Source organism: Phoca vitulina, unplaced genomic scaffold (genome assembly GCF_004348235.1).
Source record: "Phoca vitulina isolate PV1807 unplaced genomic scaffold, GSC_HSeal_1.0 scaffold4, whole genome shotgun sequence".
Classification (NCBI taxonomy): Eukaryota; Metazoa; Chordata; class Mammalia; order Carnivora; family Phocidae; genus Phoca; species Phoca vitulina.
The window spans coordinates 64,322,933-64,347,491 of NW_022589707.1; positions in this window are offsets into that span (position 1 = coordinate 64,322,933).

Sequence of the window (24,559 nt, forward strand, 5' to 3'; positions counted from 1 at the left end):
TAATATGTGTGGGTTCATCCAATCAGTTGAAGCCCTTATGAGCAAAAACTGAGGTATCCTGGAAAGAAATAAATCTGCCCCAAGACTATAACAGAAATTCTGCTTTGAGTTTCCAGCCCGCCCTGCAAATTTTGGACCTGTTAGCCTCCATAATCCCAGGAGCCAGTCCTTGAAATAGATCTTCTATTTGATCTGTTTTTCTGGAGACTTACACCTATGAAGTCTATCACCACATTTGCCTTGAGAATGTCAGCAGAGACCTTGCCTATTACATAAATTAGTGCATCCACAAGAGGTCTGACATAAAATTATCTTAAAAACTCGTAGTAGGAAAATACCTGCTTCCACTGAATACTAGTATGTTTCCTATTCTCTGATAGTGAGAATGACTCCACTATCTTATTCCTCTTTTGGTTTGGTTGGGAAAAAGCATGAAGCTCAACCACTGTGGGTCAATTTATATTCTTCCTTTTTGGTCACAACATGGCGCTTCACTTAAATTTTCCTCCATCCTTTTCTTTCCTCTTATCATTAAGATGTCTCAATTCTTTGTGGAGAAGGATAACATAGAAAGAGCTAAGGTTCACCTTCTGTTTTTCTTTCTTTGATTTTGGCATGACTGTTTCCTTTTCTTCTCTGGTTGAATAAAACTTATATTTACTTTTGCTCTCTTCCTAAGGACTTGAGAAAAACCATTCAACAAAATCTGTTTTCTTTTCTCCAGCCTGTATTTGAATATATTATGTGCTACTAGAGTAATGGCTTCTTACTGAGTTATATCCAGCAGGGCCAACCTTTGGCTTAAAAGCCGAGCAGGATCAGGACCAGCTCTCAGGTGTTTGAAGTTGGCTAGGCCTGGTCAGTGGCTGAACCTAAAGACTCAAAAGCAGGATGCTGGGTGGGCTTAACAGATTCAATTAATTGTATGTATTAGGAAGTTATGCTCAAGAATTTTTCCTAGTGCCATCCCCATTATTTCAATTTGAACTCCTGTTTCAATAAAAGTCATTTTGTTGTTAGTAGCAAAATTTTCTGCATAAAAACCTGGGCCAATGGTGGTCACTGGCAGTTTAGTAAGATTCAGATGGCATACAAGCCATGTGAATGATGTAAAATTCTTAGACATGTAATAATAGCTCCCAATCCTGGCACCACAAAATATCAGCAAATCCCAGGTCTGCTTTTTGCTTCCAGTAGATGTTTTTGATTTTCAGATACCTTAAAATTACATAGGAAATATAAATATCCAAAGTAAAAGGCATATGACAGAGACGATTTTACCTGTCCAGGAATATTTTATACTTTGATGAGAAGAAGATGTGGCAGCCTGGCACATTTGGAATTCCAGAAGTGCAAGAGTGCCAGACAGCTCTTAAAAAAAGATATATTGAATAGAATCATCTCCAATGACTAGTGAATATGGTTAGCACAGTGTATCAGGAAACAGAACACTGTCATTTTCTTCTGGGAGTACAAAATATAGAGGAATCTAATGTCCTTTGTAAAAATATTTCTGTATTTATTGTTTATACTCATTGACAGCTATTCTCCCAAAACATAAACATAGCGTAGTTCCAGAATTTGGATTTAGCCTTAGAGTTTCTCTAAATACCATTTGTCTGATGTTTCTTTAATATGGAGATTAAACGCAAACATGAAATTAGCTTCCTTGAAACATTCACTTTGAACTTTGCTTTCCTACTACTGAGGAGATGATCTTTTGAACAGATGCCCTGCCACATTGACAGTGCGTTCAGGGCTTGGATATGGGCAGCCTCACTTCGCCGTTTTTCCTTATTTAGCTCGCTCAATATTATTGGCAGGTTGCTTCCACCAAAACTCCTATTTTCTAAAGGATTTTTGACAACTTCAAGTAGGTTCAATACCTTTCATGGAAAGTTGTGCTAACTGGGCAGAAAGTACTGAAGTGCCAATTATATCAGCAGCGGCAGCTGAGTTGCTTTTGTTTTATTGAGAATATAAGGGGATCTGTGCAGGCCAATATATATAGAGCCTATGATGTAACTTTTAAAAAAAATATGTATGTATGTATTATGTATTTATTTATTTATTTATGTAATCTCTACACCAAACATGGGGCTCGAACTCACAACTCCGAGATCAATAGTCACATGCTCTTCCAACTGAGCCAGCCAGGCGCCCCTATGATATAACTTTTAAAGTAAAACACAGCTGAGAAACTGTTTAAATTACAGTGTTCCTTTTCTGAATGGTCTTGGAGGACTTTTTGGATAATTCTAGAATTCTCTAATTAGCTTTATAACTTGGTGATTAGTATCATCCTTCCCTTAAAAAGGAGAATTTAGTTTTATGATGAGCATGGCTCTTTCCTTCTATTTCGGTCAAACAGAGTGAATGAATCTGTACCATTCTTCCCTTAAGTTTTGGGAACTCAGGCTAACTGGTGGGATAACCCTTTAAGTTAAACTATCGGATGCATTCACTAAAATGTAAAGACTGAAAAAAACTTGGCTCTTGTCATTTTGGTAGCATCACCCACTGTTGAACAAATAATTATTTGCTTATGAGAAATATTGGGGTGTGTGTGTGTGTATGTGTGTATACAGAAAATTATTTTTTTAAAAAAGCCTGTCAGAGATTGTGAACAACACTGAGTAGACATAAGAAATGTTCTTCCATTCACACTCTGCAAATACCTTTCATGATGATCCTGGCTATGTAAGGAAAGTTTTAGGAATTCAATAAGGGCCTCCACATAACATTTTTAGATGGTATATGCGGCATGAATAGTCCTCTTTTTAAGTAAACACAGCACGCCATACTCTAAGCCTAATACAGTGGAAAATAATTCATTTTATGTATTCTTCATCCTTAAAATTAAAGTGCCATGTGTTAAACCGTAAGGAGTAAAGGTATTGACCAACTTTATTAGGCACCAAAGGAGGGCAAAGCCATAAAGATAGAAGTAGTGGGTGCCAAGTTTGGGACTATGGGAAATTCTATGGCCTCAGGAAGGAAAATGGGTAGGCAACAGTAGACAAAAGATGCTCCGGTTAAAGGGGAATCTCCTACACTGTTGGTGGGAATGCAAGGTGGTGCAGCCTCTCTGGAGAACAGTATGGAAGTTCCTCAAAAAGTTGAAAATAGAGCTACCCTATGACCCAGTGATTGCACTACTGGGTATTTAGCCCAAAGATACAAACATAGTGATCTGAAGGGGCACCTGCACCCCAATGTTTATAGCAGCAATGTCCACAAGAGCCAAACTATGGAAAGAGCCCAGATGTCCATCGACAGATGAATGGATAAAGAAGACGTGGTATAGACACACATACACACACACACACACACACACACACACACACACACACACACACGGAATATTATGCAGCCATCAAAAATGAAATCTTGCCATTTGCAATGACGTGGATGGAACTAGAGGGGATTATGCTAAGCAAAATAAGTCAATCAGAGAAAGATAATTATCATATGATCTCACTGATATGAGGAATTTGAGAAACAAGACAGAAGATCATAGGGCAAGGGAGGGAAAAATGAAACAAGATGAAACCAAAGAGGGAGACAAACCATAAGAGACTCTTAATCTCAGGAAACAAACTGAGGGTTGCTGGAGTGGAGAGGGGTGGGAGGGATGGGGTGTCTGGGTGATGGACATTGGGGAGAGTATGTGTTGTGGTGAGCGCTGTGTATTGTGTAAGACTGATGTATCACAGACCTGTACCCCTGAAACAAATACATTATATGTTAATAATAAAAACAAACAAACAAAAAGATGCTCAGGTTGCTGCTGCATGGGAAATGTGAACTGTCAAGAGGTGACTAGTATCATCAGCTAGTGTTCAATTGTTGGATTTCAAAAATCAGCATTTTAATGGCCTCAGACAAAAAAAAAATTCAGGCTGGCATATTATTTCTCCTACTTCCTATCATTTATAATAGAGAACAATTAGAAATTAGTAAGAAAGTATTTTAAAGATCACTTTATAAAAAATAATTTTTCCATAAAATAAGATACATATGTAGTCTTTGAAAATACCCATTTAAATATTAGACCTTATTTGAATTTATGTACTATGTTCTGTTCAGAAATTTTATATATTAGTTCACTTAATTAAATGTTTGATCAGTGTCAAAATATCCTACTTAAATATGGGCAAAATAAATGATAACAGCAAATCCTCATTGTCAAGGACATAATTTCCTGGCTTGTGGACAGCTATCTTCCAAGAATCATTGTTTTACATTGATTTCTCATTGGTAGCTACCATTTGTTGACTGTTTACTATGTGCTAGACATACTATAAACATTATTTTATTAAATCATTATAACCAGCAGAGACTCATGAAGTTTAGGTAGAATGCCAGAGGCCAGAGGCCAGAGGTAGAGCTGGGTTTGTGTCCAGGTCAGCCTGGCTCCCATATTCTATATGTGTTACCTCTATAGTGCTCCCCATCTGGCCATTTAATTGCGGAAATTTTCTTGAACGTTTCTACCACTTTTCCTTACAATGCCCTGACTACAGATCAGGTACTAATGCTGAAACAAGCAACATATTTCTTCTTGCCTTCCTTATACAGCCTCTTGGCTATGTCAGATAGGAATAACTGTTCTTAGAGTCCCCAAGGAGATTGTGATCTGAGAACTCTGCTTGGAAGCTTTTGGATATATTCTCAGCCTCTCTCTTGTGACTTGGTGATAGTGACCAGAAGGGAGATCAACATCAGAGGGTCATCTGTGCCGGGAGAGGGATTTTGGGCAGAGTAGAGCTGTGGAGCCTTCCCTCAAAGCCCTTCTCCTTGTTGTTTGGCACAATCTTTACTGAGCTCTGGAGACTCCAGAACAGTCTTGCTCAGCTGACACCCACAAGCATTCCAGAGGAAAGAGTGAGCAGGATGCCTGAATTTCACAGTGGGGAATGGCTTTAAGCTTCAGCTGTGGGACTGACACAAACCATAAGGACTTTCTGTAAGGAAAAGGAACAGAAAAAACTCTTTGACAGTTCTGTTGCTTGATGGTGACCTACCCCCCGCCTCCCGTATTCTTTTTATAAGGAGACATTAAATAGGGATAGAGAAGTTTGTAAAAAAAAAAAAAATCCTTGGCAATGTGGCTGGCACATGCTTTTAGAATCTGGAGAAATCTTGCATAACAAAGTTAATTTTTATGGCATAGTGAATTTTCTACTGGTCTGGATAGAAGCACTCTGACAGTGGGAATCAGCAAAAGGGAAATTCTTGATGCAATACATTAGCACTAGTGTTTGATATATTTCCTCCTCCCTTCCTCCCCTCTTTCTCTTCTTTCCCTCCTTCCTCCCTCTCTCCCTTTCATTCTTTATCTCTTTTTTAAAAAAATTAAGTACCTAGTATATATGAGTCTATGCTGGTAGTTGGGGATATAAAGATAAATCATATATGGATATTACCCTGAGTAATACAATACATTAATATTGTATATATAAATAGTATAGCATGATTAATATAATACTAAGGGAAACAACATATAGTAAGTGCCAATAAGATACTAAAGGAGTTCGACTTTCATTTACTTGTTCATATGATGGATATTTATTAAGGACTCTAGGGCCAGTGTTGGGGTTACTGATAGAGTTGCCCTTGTGGAGTTCAAAGATCAGCAGAGGATACAGACCTGTATAACCAGGCATTTATAATGCAGAATGGACAGGGATAAATCTCCTTCTTTTAACTAATAATTTTCATGGCTTGCTAAGTGCCAAGCATTCCTTAAGAGAGGTTGAGATGAATTCACAGAGAAGTCTCCTTTGAGCTAGATTTTGAAGGGTGGGTTTGAACACACAGATGGGAAGAGAAAAGCATTCATGCTTGACAATAATCTGTGCCAGGTACTGTCCTAAATGCTTGGCATATGCTTTATTACTCATGTGTTCCTCATAACATCCCTGTAGTTTGGATACTGTTGCCATTTTTTACACATGAGGGAACTGAGGAATAGAGAGGTTGCCCAAAGCCACACAGCTAGTAAGGGGTCAAACTAGGCTTCAAATTCACGCAATCTAGTTTGCTATCACCTTGCTATAAACAAAGTCAAGGAAGGGAGAAGTTGGGAGGTGGAGAGCAGCAAGGAGTTCAGTTTGACCTAAGATCCAGGTTGTTGGGGAAGATATGTGGGAAGTAAATTGGCAAGGTAATTTGGGCCATATTATAAAAGGCCCTGAGAATCAGAGTGTGAGTATAAATTTCCTTTTGCAGGTAAAGAGGAGCCACTGAAAGTTTCTGAGCAGGGAGTACTGTAAAGATTCAGCCGGGAACACATGTAAAATGAAGGGTGACAAGGCAGGAAGAGATGTTAGGGACTGACTGTGGTGACAGGTGGGAATGAGGTTCAGTGACAGTAATGAGAGAGTTATTCAGAAGGGGGGTTCATAGGCCCTTATTAGAACACTGAGGTGTCATGTTAACCTTTGGCCTATGACAGGCTGTGGTCATAAAGGGTTAAATGAATATGCCTGCTATGGAAATTTCTTGGGCATTAACATTTTCCACTTTTCTTGGTTGTATCAAATGCCCTTGTGATGGGAGAAAAAGAACAAACATCAAAAGTGCCTTTTAACTTCACAATTCTTTCTAAATTTCTTTAAACTTATAGGCTATACTGCTGATTTGCAGACTTCAAAGTACACAGAAGGATCAGGGTCAGATTGAAAAATTATTTCTTACAGTTTGATAAAATATGCATGTGAATCCTATGACCTGCCACTGAAATTATTTATGTGTTAATGTAACTTTGTAACACTAATTGCACTGTTTAGCACCCCCTCCCCTCCTCCCCATAGCTTTTCACTCTAAGTTCTGGTAAATAATTTTTGCTTATTATTTTATGCTGTACTTTACAGATTCCACATGCTGTTTTCATGTGAATTCAAAAATATCAAGTTGTCGGGTTTTTTTTTTTTTTTTCTTTTTTGGAGGAGGAATTATGGTGAGAAGACGAATAAGAGTGTGGTTCCACATGAACAGACATTTTTCCAAAGAAGACATCCAAATGGCCAACAGACACATGAAAAAGTGCTCAACATCACTCGGCATCAGAGAAATCCAAATCAAAACCTCAGTGAGATACCACCTCACACCAGTCAGAATGGCTAAAGTTAACAAGTCAGGAAATGACAGGTGTTGGCGGGGATGCGGAGAAAGGGGAACCCTCCTACACTGTTGGTGGGAATGCAAGCTGGTGCAACCACTCTGGAAGACAGCGTGGAGGTTCCTCAAAAAGTTGAAAATAGAGCTACCATACGATCCAGCAATTGCACTACTGGGTATTTACCCCAAAGATACAAATGTAGGGCTCCGAAAGGGTACGTGCACCCCAATGTTTATAGCAGCAATGTCCACAATAGTCAAACTATGGAAAGAGCCAAGATGTCCACTGACAGATGAATGGATAAAGAAGGTGGTATATATATATACACAATGGAATATTATGCAGCCATCAAAAGGAATGAAATCTTGCCATTTGCAACAACATGGATGGAACTGGAGGGTATTATGCTGAACGAAATAAGTCAATCAGAGAAAGACAAGTATCATATGACCTCACTGATATGAGGAATTCTTAATCTCAGGAAACAAACTGAGGGTTGTTGGAGTGGTGGGGCTGGGAGGGATGGGGTGGCTGGGTGATAGACATTGGGGAGGGTATGTGCTATGGTGAGTGCTGTGAATTGTGTAAGACTGTTGAATCACAGACCTGTACCTCTGAAACAAATAATACATTGTATGTTAAAAAAAAAAAAAAAAAAAGAAGATGATAGCAGGAAGGGAAGAATGAAGGGGAGGAAATCGGAAGGGGAGATGAACCATGAGAGACTATGGACTCTGAGAAACAAACTGAGGGTTCTAGAGGGGACGGGGTAGGGGGATGGGTTAGCCCAGTGATGGGTATTAAAGAGGGCATGTACTGCATGGAGCACTGGGTGTTATATGCAAACAATGAATCATGGAACACTACATCAAAAACTAATGATGTAATGTATGGTGATTAACATAATAAAAAAAAAAAAGAGAGTGGTTCCTATGGTGCAATGGTTGGGACTTCATATTCAACTTGCTGTTAGTTTAAAAAAATTTTTTTTATGTTTTTATGTTTTTATTTATTTTTTATTATTATGTTATGTTAATCACAATACATCAAAATGTTTTCTTAATCCTTATTACCTAATATGAACACCATTGCAAAATACTGATTTTGTGATAATTTGTTTCAGAAGTAACGTTTTATGCTTTTTAAATTCTTTTTCAAATAGGAGTCACCCCTCTCTTTTCTACAATGTGGAGGGAGGAAACCAACATAGAAAATTGAGAACTGGGGCGCCTGGGTGGCTTAGTCGGTTAAGTGTCTGCCTTCGGCTCAGGTCATGATCTCAGGGTCCTGGGATAAGCCCCGCATCAGGCTCCTTGCTCGGCGGGAAGCCTGCTTCTCCCTCTCCCTGCCGCTCCCCCGCTTGTGCTCTCTCTCTGTCAAATAAATGAAATGTTTTAAAAAAAATTGAGAACTGAGGTTTTTCCCATAAACTCACCAGGTTTTCAGATAGTTGTGAGATTCCCATTAATAATAATATCAGAATCTTGATGCTTTTGTGGATGAAAGTCTTGCTTCTTTTGTAGATTAAAATTTTGTTGGAATTGGCAGAAATATACCACTTGATGGTACCGAATATTATCTATTCTGCAGTTTTTTAATATTGGTCATTTGCATTTTCCTCTGAGATTTGAATGCTGATATTTACAAGTTCTTAAAGCAGAGGGTTGTCTTCAACTCTTGGTTATGTGATGCCTACACAATTATTTTTAATTGTCTCCTTGACTGTCCCAGAGATCTGAGGCAATATTATGAAATGGTTAAGAAAATAGGCTTTGGGTTTTACCATTGCTTCTCAAACTTCAATGTGTGTATGAATCATTGGAGAATCTTTTCAAAGGGCAGACTATGATCAGTAAGTCTAGGGTGGGGCCTGAAATTCTGCATTTCTGATAAGTTAGTCTATGTCCCACACTTTGAGTAGCATAGTCTAGGTCCCAGTCCTTGTGTATATATTGCTTCCTAATTGTGTGACTTTGAGAAAATCACTTAATTGCTCTTTACTTCATTTTCCTCATTTGCCACATACCATAGGGAGGCTGTGCAGACTGCGAAAATGTGTGTGAAGAGCCTAGCACATTGAAAGTGTTTAATAAAGTAAATAGTAGCTACTGTTATTTACCATTGCATTTATAGGTAGAATATCATTTAAGAAATTATTGAGAAGTAAAAAATTTTATACGGTGGTAAAAAATTTTAAATGTGGTTTTAGAGCAAAAGTTCTTGGTTGAAGTTCTGTTTCTTCCATGTATTGCTATGGGACCACAGACAGGTCACTTCCTTTCATCTTCATGGGTTTTATTTGTAAAATATGAGAGGGTTGGCCTAAGAGATTTGTGAGGTTTTTTTCAACTTGAACCAGTGATTCTATAACCATTCAGTTGAATATACTATTTTGTTTTTTAAAATATTAACATAGAACAAGTTGTGCATTTGTTTCTTCTCCCTATAAATTCTTTGATTTAAATTTGATTGGAAAGGGCTCCAATAATTTCTCTCCTTGTCCCCCATTTGTTGGTTATTGCTTTGATAAAGAGTTCCAAAGGTCTGTCGGGGCTGCATATTGAAGCTATAGACAATTCTGAAGTGTCAAAAGAAAGCTCAATCAGGAAATTAGAGAAACTACTATGTAGCTGAAGACAAAAATTGCCTTTGGCTGCTTTGTAAATTATCATATCTGAATGATTATGATAGCTTATAAAGTCATTCAGAATGCTTCAATAGTTGCTTGGATTATTACCTAGAGCCTGCCTCCAAATTTCAACCTTAGAGAAAAGGCATCCCCTCAAATATTCCAACTAACCACCAGCACATTCTGAAAATTATATTAAATTATTTAACATGCTAAAGGTATCAAATGTAAGCGGTATCTCCAAAGGGAAAAGATCTTTATTAAGGAAATAAATTGCCACATGGACAGGCATTTGGGAAAACATCTACTATATAAGATTTGTTAGTCATAAAATTTTCTTTAGCTGCATTATCAGCTTTAGGGTATGAACATAACTTTGTAGTAATGAATAAACAGAAATTTGGAAAGGGAGATAGGAGAGTTGATTTTTATTAATATGGAAATATTCCTATCCATTTCCAAAAAGATTTTGAAGTGGCTGGAAGCTTTGTTAAAAATGCAGCATTGACAAAGAAATAATAAGACGACTAGTGTTATACACTGCCAAAAGGAATGCAAATTTCTGTGACCTCTCTGGAAAGTAACTTACCAGTTAGTTTCTTAAGAGTCTTAAAAATATTAGTATTCTTTAATGCACTAATTCTACTTTTGAAATTCTGTCATAAGGAATTAATATAAAATGAGGGACAGGTTTATGTTTGAGGATTTTAAACATAATATTTATAATGTGATATGTTAGGCTATAAGTTCCATGAAGGCAGTGAATATGCCTGTTTGTGCTCACTATTATATCATTAGTGACCAGTACAGTTTCTGGTACTCAGTAGGCATTTGATAAATATTTACTGAATAAATGACCCTAAGTGTCCAACAATGGGGAAATGGTTAAATAGAAGATGGTGTAGCACATATGATGGAATATTATGCAGTCTTAAAAAATGGATTATAAGAAGTTTTAAATTATAAGTGAAATACTCATTTAAAAAGCAATATAAATCACTATATATGGTATGAGATAGACTATGTAAAAATGCATATGTATAAAACTAAGGCTGGAAGAAAAGTCATTAAAATGTTAATAGTGATCATGTCTGAATGAATGGTGGGTTGATAGGTGCTATATTTCTTTACTTCTCAAATTTTCTCAAATGTCCATATTATCTTACATTAAAAGAGGCTTTTCCCCTTAAATGGTAGTATTTTCCTCAAGCAACTGAAAAGACTGTATAAAATTATTTTAAGTCTAAACAAGAAGGCTCTTTTTCTTTTAACTATATATTGAATTCTTCACTTTCTCTGCTTTAAAATGAGTTGAAGAGAAATAAAAACATACATCCACATAAAGACTTGCATGCCAGTCTTCATAATAACACTATTAAGACTTGCATACAGATATTCATAGCAGAATTAGTGATAAAGACTTGCATTGGAATGTTCACAACAGTACTATTCATAATGACCAAAAGTGGAAAAAACCCAAATATTTATCAATTGGTAAATGGATTAAAGAAAACATGGCATATCTGTGCAATAAAATACTATTCAGCAATAAAAAAGGTATTGGTGAGGTACTGATATAGGCTATATACAACATGGATGATTCTCAAAAAGATTATGCTAAGTGAAAGAAGTCTGATGCAAAAGACCACATGCTATATGATTCCATCCACATGGAGTATCCAGAAAAGGCAAGTCTACAGAGGAAGAAAGTAGAGTTATGGTTGCCATAGCCTGAAGGTAGGAATGGGAAATAACTGCAAATGGGCATGAGGACCTCATTGGGGTGATGAAAATGCTCTACAACTGGATTATAGTGATGGTTACAGAACCTGGCAAACTTAATTTAAAAAATCATTCAAATATCCACTTAAAATTGGTGAATTTTTTGATTTGTTGTTTTAATGCAGTTAAAAAACCCATAATGGCATTGGATCAGTAAAAATCCACATAGTTTGAAAATGTAAAAGTAATATATAAAAAGAATGTATACAAAAAGCAGGTGTCGTGTGTGTGGGGTAACCATACGTCTTTTTGTTTTATAACAGAAAATGTGCTTTTTTGTTTAGACACATTAAATAATTCTTTAAGAAAAAAATGAGTCTAAGATAGTCCATAACTTCTGTTATGGAACAAAAAACTGAGGTTTTGTTTACTGTGAAATTCCTGCATTGTCACCCACATCTTATGAATTTTAGTACCTAATTATTACCCCTACTCCTGCTCTGGTTAAGAACACGGCCTTGGGTTTATTCTGGTGGAATGAGCTTCCTTTGATCAGGATTGCATTTTCCCAGCACTTCCCAGTTCATGTGACTCTTCCAATGGAGATTTCCCCTGGGAAGGAGTTTTCTTCAAGTCTGAAAACTCTCTTTGCTTGACAGTTCTTTAGTTCAATTTACAGTGAAGTTAGTAGTTAAGAAAAAAGCCTTTTGAATTGTTAGCTTGTTTATCGATAGTACAAGTTGTCCTGGCCTCTGCTGGTAAAACAGAGAGAAGTTACAACAGCCAAGGGCCCAGGCAGGGCAGATGAAATGCAAAAACCTGACCAGGCTCTCTTCCTCTGAAGCACTGTGGGGGGCTTGAGTTACCCAAGGTGGGGATCTGCATCCCCCTCCCATGCCTTCCCAATTACAATGTGCCCAACTATAGGATTTCCTCCGCTCCACAAACATTCGGATTCCCCCACTGTTGCTTTGAACGCTGCACTCTAATGTAATAGGAGATCCCAATTTGAGCAGCAGAGATTGATTTTGCTGTTGTTGCAGAAGGACAGGAGGTAAATGATCCTCTATGCCTGGACCCTTTAATGAGCAGCATCTCAGCTTTCTGGAGGGTGTCAACTGCTACTGGAAAAGCACAGAAATGGATCTACTTTTACAAAAGAAAAAGGGAGGAACTTGCCTTTCATTGACATTTAGTTGTTATTTTAAACCAAAGTTTACTCTTCTTATAGGCTTGCATTCCTAATTATAAAGGATTATCCCCTTACATCAACTTCACTTGAGAGCAGTGCGGGCCAGGAGAGGAATGGAATCAGACACAGAGCAAATGTCAGGCAGGCTGGTGGACTCAGCCTGAAGACAGACCTTCAGATTACTTGGTTTATTTTGAGAGACTTTTGTTCTGGGGGGGTGAGGTCACTTCTCTTTGTCTTGAACATCATAACTGTACAGTAAGGACATTATTTCCTTCCTCCTACTCCTCAGCGCTTGGTATTTCCCCTAGACGTCTTAGTCTTAGCGTGTGCCTAATGATTTCCAACTGCCAATTATCTGTTATTTCTGTGCCTGAGGACTTTGTCTGGAACCAAGGATGAAGAATTAGGGAATCAACACATGCTTCCCACTCCCACCACTCAGGGGTTGATATATAAATGCAAGCATACTTTGGAGACATGGCAGGTTCAGTTCCAGATTATCCCAATAAAGCCAGTATTGCAATAAAGTGAGTCAAATGAATTTTTAATTCCTCAGTGCGTATAAAAGTTATGTTCACACTATTCTGTAGTCTTTCAAATATGCAATAGCAATATGTCTAAAAAATGTAAATTTTTTAAATTAAAAATTAAAAATTAAAAAAATTTTTAAATTAAAAATATTTGATTGCTAAAAAATGCTAACCATCATCTGAGCTTTCAGTGAGTCATAATCACTGATGACTGATCACCATAACAAATATAATGATAACGAAAAAGCTTGAAATATTGTGAGATTACCAAAATGTGACTCAGTGACATGAAATGAGCAAATACTGTTGGAAAAATGATGTCAACAGACTTGCTGGATGCAGGGTTGCCACAAACCTTCAATTTGTAAAAAAAAAAAAAAAAAAGGCAGTAAAACAAAGCACAACGAAATGAGGTATACCTATACTCCAGTTCCCTTGCCCCTTGGGTAGATTATTGTGAAGCATGCATTTTACCCCAGTTCCAGAGTTTTGCTGCAGGGGTTAAACTGCAGGTAGTGGCTCCCTGTAGTATCAGATTTTATAGCACGTATGTTAGCTGCTTTTCTTCTCTATATCACTTTCTACTTTACCTATCTGTGTTCCCTGTACCTCCCAAATACACCACTTGCACTAAAATCCTTTTCTCTGGGCCTACTTCCAGAGAACCTAAACTAAGACACACCCAAACTCACTTTAAAAGATAAATTTGGGTGGGAAGCCAAATTGGAGCTCTGAGTTCTCTAGAGAACTGCCCTCATTCTGCATGGAGTAGGACCTATAGCATTGTAAGAACCTGAATTTAGTTACATTATGAATTCGAATTCTTTTCTAGCCTTGTTGGATGCCCAACCACCATGAATAAGATATTTTTATGGTAAGTCTGTTCCAAATTCCAAATAACCTACTTCCAGATTAATCTAATACCCACACATAGCTGGCTTCAACAATGTTTTTGAAAAAAAAAATCTATATTTTTTCAAAAGCATCAGAATTAATGTGAAATATGGGCAAGACTAGAAACCATGGGCATACTGAGACAGGTAAAAAATTAAAATGATGACTTTTAAGAAATAACAGGACAGGAGTGTCTGGGTGGCTCAGTTGGTTGAACATCTGCCTTCAGCTCAGGTCATGATCTCAGGGTCCTGGGATCGAGCCCCACATTGGGCTGCCTGCTCAGCAGCTTGTCTGCTTCTCCTTCTCCCTCTGTGACCTCTCTTACTCTCACCCTCAAATAAATAAACATCTTAAAAAAATAAATAATAGGACAATTTCTAGATTAACTGGAAATGGAACTTTGATGAAAATTTCCAGATATTTCTGCTCTTCTCTAAGAGTACAGGGCAAAGGTGTGTATCTCAGGGAAGGTGATATTGGAGCTGTTTCCTAAGAATGTGGGAATCATCCAGACAATGGGCATTCTTGACTAAGGGAAGCAGGTGTGCAAAGACACAGAGAGGTAGGAGACAATGCAGACTGTTCACCCTCCATTTTAGAACTAAACTTTCCAAGTTTTAGCTGAGCACCCAGCTAGAGACTATATGTCCCAGCCTATTGTCAGGACTAGTTCCTGCTTATGAGATATGAGCAAAAGTGTTGTGGGCTGCCAGTGGCCTTATGGAATTTAGATGAAAAAAAAAACATCTGTCTACTATGAATCACTGTATATACTTTATAGCAGCTTCACTATAACTAATACACTAGGCTTGGGGAACTGCAGACACTATAGTTCAATATGGCTGGAGTGAGGTGTGAGGCAAGAGGGTGATACATGCGGCCAGAAAAATGAAAGGGGACAGATTATGAAAGGTCCTGCGTGCCATGCTAGGGTGATTGGATTGTTATCCTGAAGCCTATTTCCAACCCTTTGAAAGATCGTTGAGCTTGCTTGAGCTCACGCTGACTATGATTTTTCTTTCTGAGATAAGAAGTATTAGAAGTTAAGAATCTCAGATAGGTTTTTTAGTGTTGCTACCTTGCTGTTTCAAGTTTGGTCTCCCTCAGAACCCATCTGGTTACTTATAGCTGTTTATTGGCCTAGGAGGAGTACACAGTTTTCTGGAGTGACTACATGGGGAAAGAGGGGCGGGGTGTGGAGGGACAGGGAGAGACCAGGGGGGATGGCTCTTGGGTAACCCCTTCTGCTGCTAACATTTTCCTCAGAATATTTCCAACTTCTGAAAGTCCCAGTGCTCACAAGTCTGCCCAGAGTTCTGGGAAAATGGGAACGTGCCTGGTATCTCAGACTAGTGTAATTTAACTTTGTGTGGAAAAGGGCCAGCAATCACCTGGGGTCCAGGTCACCTTCCTCACTGTTTCAGCTCCGTCAGGGTTTCCCAGTGCTCTAGAAGAGTTTTAGTGGTTACTGCCACTACAAATGGACCATATCATATTCCCCTTGTCAATCCAAGCTGGAACTTTATTAAAAAAGAAAGTCAAGGAAGATGCCTGGGTGGCTCAGTCAGTTGAGAAGCTGACTCTTGATTTCAGCTCAGGTCATGATCTCAGGGTTCTAGGATCAAGCCATACGTTGTTGGGCTCTGCACTCAGCGGCGAGTCTACTTGAGGATTTTCTCTCTCTCCCTCTGCCCCTCCCCTTGCTCTTTCTCTCTCAAATAAATAAATAAATCTTTTTTAAAAAGTCAAGGATGGGGTGCCTGGGTGGCTCAGTCAGTTAAGTGTCTGCCTTCAGCTCGGGTCATGATCCCAGGGTCCTGGGATAGAGCCCTGCATCGGGGAAGGTGTTATTAGAGCTGCTTCTCCCTCTCCCTTCCCTGTACTTGTGCTCTCTCTCGCTATCCCTCTCAAATAAATAAATAAATAAATAAATAAATAAATAAATAAAATCTTTAAAAATTTAAAAAATCAAGGAAAAAACAAAAATATAAAAAAGAAAATACAAAGTCCTAGGAATATGTGAGGTTACTACAAGGCATGGATAATTATTATTGTTATTATTTTTTTTAACACAAGTTTTTTGGTTGACACAATTTTGAACCACCATGCTTAAATCCTTCCCTTTTCTGTGGCCTCAGCTGAAAGAACAGTTTTCTTGTTGCACTTTAGAATGGTTGGTATGGGCAGGTCTGGAGAGGCTCAGGGCTGTGAGAGGAATAAACCCTCTAGGTGGCTGGAGTTGGGAGGAAATCACAATTAATACTCCTTTTACTTAGGGTTGTCCCTTATCAGAGTTGACCAATGGTGGGACTAAAACTTCCCACCAGGAAATAATGTAAAATCAGTAAAAGCTGATTCTGGTGCTGACATTTCAGTGCCCAAAACTTCACAATGGTGGACTGGGATTTGCATCATTGTACATGGTGAAAAAAATACAAATATTTTTAATTTTTGGTAAAATACAAATTAAAAATTTACCATCTTAACCATTTTTAAGGATATAGTTGAGTAGTGCTAAGTATATTCACCTTGTTCCATAACAAATCTCCAGAACTTTTTGATCTTGCAAAACTGAAACATTATACTCATTAAACAACAACTCCCAAGCAATATATATTTTTCCTAAAATATTTTCTCCCACTTCTTTACTTGGCTAACTCATTTTTCAGGCCTTAATTTAGATGTCCTTTCCCCAGTAAGACTTCCATGACTACTTCTGTTCATACTGGACTGTAATTGTTTGTTTAATTTAGATTGTAAACTCCTCAATGGCTGTCTTATTTATTGTTGTCTCCTTGGAGATTGGTACAGTGCCTGGATAAGTAGATGTTGCATAAGTATTTGTTGATTTGAAACCATCTTTAACAAGAGGAAGACTAACACAGATCCAAGTAAAGTGAGTTGGGATGAAGTTTAGACAGGCCACCTTTGCACCCAGGATGTGTGACCACGATCTGAATGAATTCCCTAAACTTTTCTGGGCCATTTGTACTTGGGTTGAAGAGGAGAGGAGGCACTAGGAAAAACTCAGAATGACCCTGCTTTCAGGAAAGGGAATTATAGGAACACACATACTTGTGGATGAAGTAAATAGGATTGGGAATTAGGAGGCCTGAGCTGGAGCCCTGGCTTCTCTCCTAATTACCTTTATTCTTTGGCTATTCATGTAACCTCTCTGAATGAAAGTTTTCTCATCTATAAAATGTAGATAAAACAAAACCTGCCCCTTATGACACAGAACTCTTGAAGATATGAAAATGCTTTATGAACTATAAAGTAATGTATAAGCAGTAATTATTAGAACTATAATATTATAGTGAGGGTTGCTATTTAGGGAAGGGCAAGCAAGTTCCCTGAGGCAGACTCGAGAGGCCCCAGGTTCAATTTCTCAGAGAATTTTTGAGGGACCAGTCGGGCTTTAGAACCTGATTCCCTCAAAGAGAATAGTCAGCTTCATTTGTTTAGACTGTACTGCTTGGCCTTCAGGGAGGAAGCAAAAAACGCCTAGCATTAGACACAATAATAAAAAAAAACAAACCTCTTATGTAATTGGGATTTAGGGAAAGCAAGAGTGGAGATAAGGAGACAAAAGCTGGGGTGAAGGTTGGGGATGTGGCTGAGATTATTTTCCATGCAAAGTGAACCCAGGCAGGTTTGTTTCTTGGACACCACTTTCTTGGTGTCTTGCTCCCAATGAGCCCATGTTTAAAGTACAGTTGTCTCTTTGAACAGTTTCAGAAAGTCTGAAAAGAGGAGTAAACACTAAAAAAAAGGCAGGGGGAGGGGGTCATTCTAGCAGCCTGGTTTCTCTGCAATTTCCAGACTGCTTCTCCCTTGTTATGAGAACTATCCACTTAGGGGGTACCATGCAGTTGCTCTTAAATTTAGACTTGGAAAAGTTAGAAGCTGTGCAACCTGATCTGAATAGAAATGTGGTCACAAAGCGTAAAGAAAGTCAATGAAAACAGGATTTTAATATTTTAGAAACCATTTCCTCTGCTGCATTGGAAATTCAAATAGAACAGCACGGGGGCATGGGAATTGGAAGTAGAATATGAAACCTACCAGGACAGAAAAGCGAAACAGATATTCCTAGTTTCACTGTCCATCATAAATAAAGAATTGTTAATAAACAGCTCAAATATGAGAAACCCTCCTTTGCCGTTTTAATCCTAAGGAATAAAAAGCAAACTTACTTAAGAAGACAGGTGAAGTCTTGAAATTGGGCAATTTTGGCCTAGCTATTGTGCTGTTAAATGTTTATGTATTAAAGCATATTCTTGGAAGATGTCTGGAGCCCTTTGCTTCTTTCAAACCACTTTCACATCTACATCTGTTTCTCATTATAAATCTCCTCAGATTTAATTATTTTTTTCTAATCCCTCACTTTCTCATTAAAAAACAATTAATATATTTGTTTAATTTATTTCCTCGATCTTTTTTCCTCCCTTCTCTTTTACGTGTGTATAAAATGTGGCTACTATCCAGTAACACCCAAATGGAGAGGAGTGATTCTTAATGCTAAAAGATTGGTAAAATCACTTTTCTTTTGATTCAGAAAATAGGGCTGTCAGTTTGATAGGTGAAAATGTGTATTTGAAATTTGACAAAATGCCAACATATGACATCAAATTGTAGGCCAGGAACACTCCTGCTGAGTGGATCCTCCAGTGACATGTTAGGAATGCATTCGCTGGGAAAGCATTCCACCCAACATAGATCCCTCAAGGTGATTAATTGCCTGATGTGTCTGCTTTGTGCTTTGAACTTGAAAAACCCAATGTAAATACAAAGTATATCATGATGGGGATGGTGGTAAGGACGCTAATGACAGGATGATAGATAAGTACCTTAGTGAAAGGTGACTTTAAGCACTTTAACAGAATTCAACATTTTTTTCCCTTCTTTTTGACACAAGGAAATAGTGTTTGAATCCATGCAGGAATTCACTAGGTTTGCTTCCAGTATGGCATATTACTTTACTCCCATTCATAATGATTTTCAGCTTTTCACATGCAGTACCCGAATTATTGTTTCCCAGCTCTACATCTGTTTCCCCATCTCTTTGGCTGCCATTAACAACTAGAGAAAAGAATCTGCAAAACAATATATAGCCTATAGTTATCTTTAAACAGATTTAATTGGCCACATCTTAAAAGGAGTTCTTTCTCTTAGATATATTGTGCAACCAAATGCTTTGCACACTTCCCCCCTGACTTCCAATCAATTTGGGGCCTAAGGCTGGTGTAATCTATCGTTGACAGATATGTTTAATGAGCCTGGCTTTGAGCATTTGTAGCTGAGGGACTGCGGATTATGTTTTATCTTACTTCACATCTTGATTAATAATCTGGGAGGAGGCTTCAGCAGGCTAATGGAATGAAATTTGCAGTGTGAACGAAACTAGGAGACATTGCAGAGAGAGAGGGCAGCTTAGAAAGGCCAATGGGAGGTAGGCAGGTGGGGAGGCCTCGGGTGAGCTGGCCCCTCAGCACTGCTCTGCAGAGAGGTAGTGTGAAGGGTGGGTGTGGGGGGAGCCAGAAAGCCAAACCCTTTCCTGGGGTTGATACATTGGATCTGAAGGGCTTCAGTTTGCATGGCTGACCAGCAGAGCTCTTTTGCAAAGTGTTATTCACTGCTAGTTCATGCCAAATTTGGGAAAATAATCAGAAACATAGGTTTTCCCCATTAAGGAGGAAACCAGAATGTAGTAGTGCTCAAACAGACCCAGAGGCAGCACTTCCTTATGGGGTGGGCTGTTGGGGGAAGTGTTTCATGAACAGACTTCACCATGAATACACATGGAAACTCCTGGCTTTGACCACCTGAATAAATTTCCCCGACCTATCAAATTGTTCCTCTACTGGAGGAGAAAGGCAACCTAAATCTTCCTCCAACTGGAAGCATTCTCTAATGATCTGAAAAGCTGGGTCTCTGTGTTAGGAAAATCTTAACTTAAAAATGTTCTTGGGGCACCTGGCTGGCTCAGTTGGTGGGGCATGCCACTCTTGATTTCAGGGTTGTGAGTTCCAGTCCCATGTTCGATACAGAGATTACTTAAAAATAAAATCTTTAAAAAAAATGTTCTCTCTGGTTCATGAACCCATTTTTATGGAATTAGTAGGCTATGGACTCTGACTTCCGGTCCTTTGGTGATAAAAAAGGCTTTCCCCATGATACATTAATTAAACACAGAGGCCATTATATTGAAGTGGTTCTAATGCCATGGTGGCCTATGAAAGCAAACTAAAATGTAAGCCCGTAAATGACTCATAGTTATGAAATCAAAAGTGGAAGGACAACCAATCACAAACAGCCAACTAGGCTTTCAACTACAACCAATCAAAAAATTTCCTTTATTTGATTCCCTTCTCTATGTAAGTCTTTCTCTGGCTCGTGCTGGCAGAACACTCCTAACCACTTCTGGTTTAGCATTGCCTGATTTCAATTGATTTTGCTCAAATAAACTCTTAAAAATTTTAAATGCCTCAGTTTATCTTAACACCCACAAGATGTGAGTTTCCCCATTGTCTTGAGGACTGGTGGGCCGGTACCAAGTGAAAATGGAACTAGAGGACATACAGGGTGGCTAATTTATCCTCTGCCATTTTGCCTGCTGCTTTCTTTTCTTTTTTTTTTTTTTTTAAAGATTTTTTATTTATTTATTTGAGAGAGAGAGAATGAGAGACAGAGAGCACGAGCAGGAAGAGGGTCAGAGGGAGAAGCAGACCCCCTGCTGAGCAGGGAGCCCGATGTGGGACTCGATCCCGGGACTCCAGGATCATGACCTGAGCTGAAGGCAGTCGCTTAACCAACTGAGCCACCCAGGCACCCTTGCCTGCTGCTTTCTAATGGTGACTTTCAAGAAGTGAATAAATTATAATTTTAGAGCAGGAAAGCAAGTTAAGAATACAGCCAAGAGTCCTTCTTTTACAAATAGGGAACAAGAGGAGATTTGACTTATCAGAGTTACCAGGATCCAAATGAGTGGAGCTGGAATGTGAATGGGACTCTGCTTTTCAGTCCAGCTGACTTCCCTTCCAGGGAATCCCTGAAATGCCCAATATTTGGACTGTTGAGCAAATGGAAGTCTAATTGGGATGTCCTGGGGAGATTCACTAGATAGCATATGGATTTTGATTAGTTTATTGGTTATGAGACTAGGGATTTTGAAGATTTAGGAAGAGACTTATTATCTACCCTACAGAATAAAGAAATGCACCAGAGGTGAAGAATGAGTTATGTTTGGAGCACTTGGCTCCTAAGAAAGGTTTCTCCTGGAATTTTCAGAGATTCAGAAGATACAGGGAAATATTCAGAGAAAGAACACTTTCACTATTATTCTGTGATTTTATTCTTGTAAACGATTTCAAAATTACCTGCCAGCTTCAAAGCCATTTATATATCCCAGTTTTTTGGCTTGGTGAATAAAGGAGACTTTCATAACATCTGGAAAGATGAGAATGTCAAGCAAATCGTATTTCCCAATGAAACCGTTCTGTTGTAGGTTTTTAACACATTGGTTAACAATCTCAGTGCATTGTCACTGAAATGATTTGAAGAGAGAGGCCTTTCATATCACAATTAGCCACTTCAGAATAAATTTGGAAGATGGGGTGGGGGGCTATTAGAAGCAGTAGGAGGGAAATTATAATAGCAGTAGTTCATGAAAACATTTTCATTTCAGTTTTAGCACAGCTTTTACGGTGTATCCGGCAGGTTAACACACCCTTGTGGCTATTTATTGATAATAATATTTAACTGTGAGGAAAAGTGGTTGTAGAGTTTAATTTGGTTGAAAGTTGTTCTTATACCTTGGAATGAAGTGTATTGGACAAGTATAAATATAAGCATGATTATTTTTATTATCCTTGTTTTAAACTTCTAACTTCAAACGGCATTGATGAGGGAGGGGGTTCCTAACACCTAGGAGTTTATGACAGGCCTCTGAAGTACAACTTTTGATAGACCCTAAATATGAAAAACATGTCTTGCCCAGGAAAATAGATTTGACCTTTTAAAATTTTTATTTTCTATTAAAATAATGCTAGTACATGGGCTTTTTTTTTTTAATTGCTCAAATTCAGTGATTTTTATAAGTCTGAAAGAACATGGCCAAAGCTGCGGCATGCATAGACAAAAGGAAAAAGCTTACCTGAAGAAAGAAGGAAAATAGTGGGAAGGGAAGCAAAGAAAAATAAAATCAAGCTGAAATCAAAGGAGGGGTAAAAATGTCAATGGAAAAATAGGAGAGTCCCAATCTTCTTGAATATTTTATAGCAAGCTTCAGAGTAAGCTTGATCACCCAAAGGACACACCACAGGGATTAGTGTTCGAAAATGAACAACAGATGTTGGATGTCAACAGATAATATCCCAGTGGGTGAAGAGCATTCAGGGTGAAAGAAAGTAAAACATTGTCAGGGGGTCTCCAGTACTTTGGGTAAATCTTTGATGAGGAATAAGTTTCTCATGCAGCTATCAGAGATTCATTGGAGCAACCCAATGGTTTTTCTAGTTAATAGGCTCCTAAGTGAACATCAGAGGAAAATTAATTAGGCAATGGTCACTTACAGAACATCTATGTATGTCACTGTGTGTTGACATAAGTCCTTCCCTAAAGGGGATTATAACTGAGAATGGTTCACTGATTAACAAATGTCTTTGAGTAAGTTGGCTTGGGTGGGGAAGAATCATTGCTTTTCTCAGCACTGGGACTTCCTCAAAACATCTTCCTGCTCATTGTATTTATAAGGTGGCTGTACCCTATCTTCTCAGTGACTATTTTCTTACTGTGCTTTACTGTCTTCATAGTGTTTGTCTGAAGTTTTGTATATGTATTGTTTCCTTGCTCATTATCTGTCTCCCCCACCAGAATATAAGCTCCAAGAAATTAGGAATGACCCTTGTTTTCTTTATCATAGTGTACCTACTGCTTAGAATGGTCCCTGGCACATGGTTGGAACTTTGAAATGTACCCAGTGGTATTTCAGACCCAAGTATTTAATCTAGAACTTAAATGAAGGATAAATATGTTAAGTCACTATGATAAACAGAGAAGAAAAGAAGTCAGGGAGAAGAGAAGATGGAAGAGAAAGATAATTCATAATTTGTACTTCCTTCATGTTTCTGAACTTATGGATTGAAAAAGTACCAACTCTGGGCAACTGAGTGTAGACAGCCTCTGGTCAATCTGGATGTCTTAGAGAAACTTGCATGAAGGGACCGGAAGGCCTAGAGTCACTCTTTCTTTCAGGTGAGACAACTGAGCATCAGATATACCCATTAGCTCATCTCCGTCTCATCTTCTTTCCTCTCCCGCTCACCACTTCCAAACAAAAATACCGAAGACTATTGTTCTACTCTCAGAAACTTGGACATTCACAGTTCTGCTAACATCATTAATCTACCCATTATCTACATATATTATTTGATTACATACAAAGTAGTGAGCCTCCCAAAATGAACAAGACACAGTTTTAATTCCACATGGACTTATCATTAACAACTAGCAAATCTCTTGCTGTTGTTGTGATTGGTGAGAGTCTGTCCCTGCTAACTGTCCTCAGGGGAGAGTAAGGATCCTATTAGGATCCTCTGGTCTGTAGCTCTGTTCCTTTGCTGTGGGGCATCAGTGGGAAAAAGGATCTAGGCCTTGAATCTGTTTACCTACTGTTTACTGAAAATAATACCAGTTGGCTGTTATTACCAGATACTAAGATAAACAAGAAATGACTGCCATCTTAAAATTCTTAATAAAATTATTCTACAAAGCACTTTATTGAGCTCTGTATCTCCCATTTATTTAGTGAGCTGGTTTCTTTACTTTGAGGGGTCAGTCTGTTCACTAGTCAGATTTAAGGCCTACTATGTGCTAGGCACTGGAGAAATAAAGATGGAGGTAGATAGCATCTTTGTCCTCAAGGAGCTCACAGTCCAGTGGAGGTGAAAAACCATGGCCACAAAATAATGTGAAAAACACAGAGGTATGTATAAGGCTCAGAAGTAGCTCAGAAAAGGAATGGTTAACTCTCTGAAAAATGAATGGAATAAAGAGCATGGGGAGGTTATCCAAGCCAAGGTTCATTACCCTTTGGAGAAGAAGAGCTACTTGAATCTCTTCTGAGTCTTGAGTTCACTGAAACATGAGGGATGAAGGCACCACTCTGGTAGGATGGACGGTAGGGCCAGTTGGTAGTAGAGAGCTTGTGAATTGGTTCCAAGTCTAGCCCTGTATCCAAATGTTGAGGTTGGGGAGGCCACATTGCTTTAGCATTCAGAGTTTGTTGGGAGATGAATCTAGCCTACGGTTTTCAAAAAAGTAAATCTAATCCATTTGAAGAAATATCCCTTAACCTAACACTCTGCCTAGTTTGCTGTTAAAAAATGTTTCCTTGCAAAATGATAATGATAAAAAGTTGTTTTAATGCCTTTATTTGGCAGAGGTATACCAGGGATCAG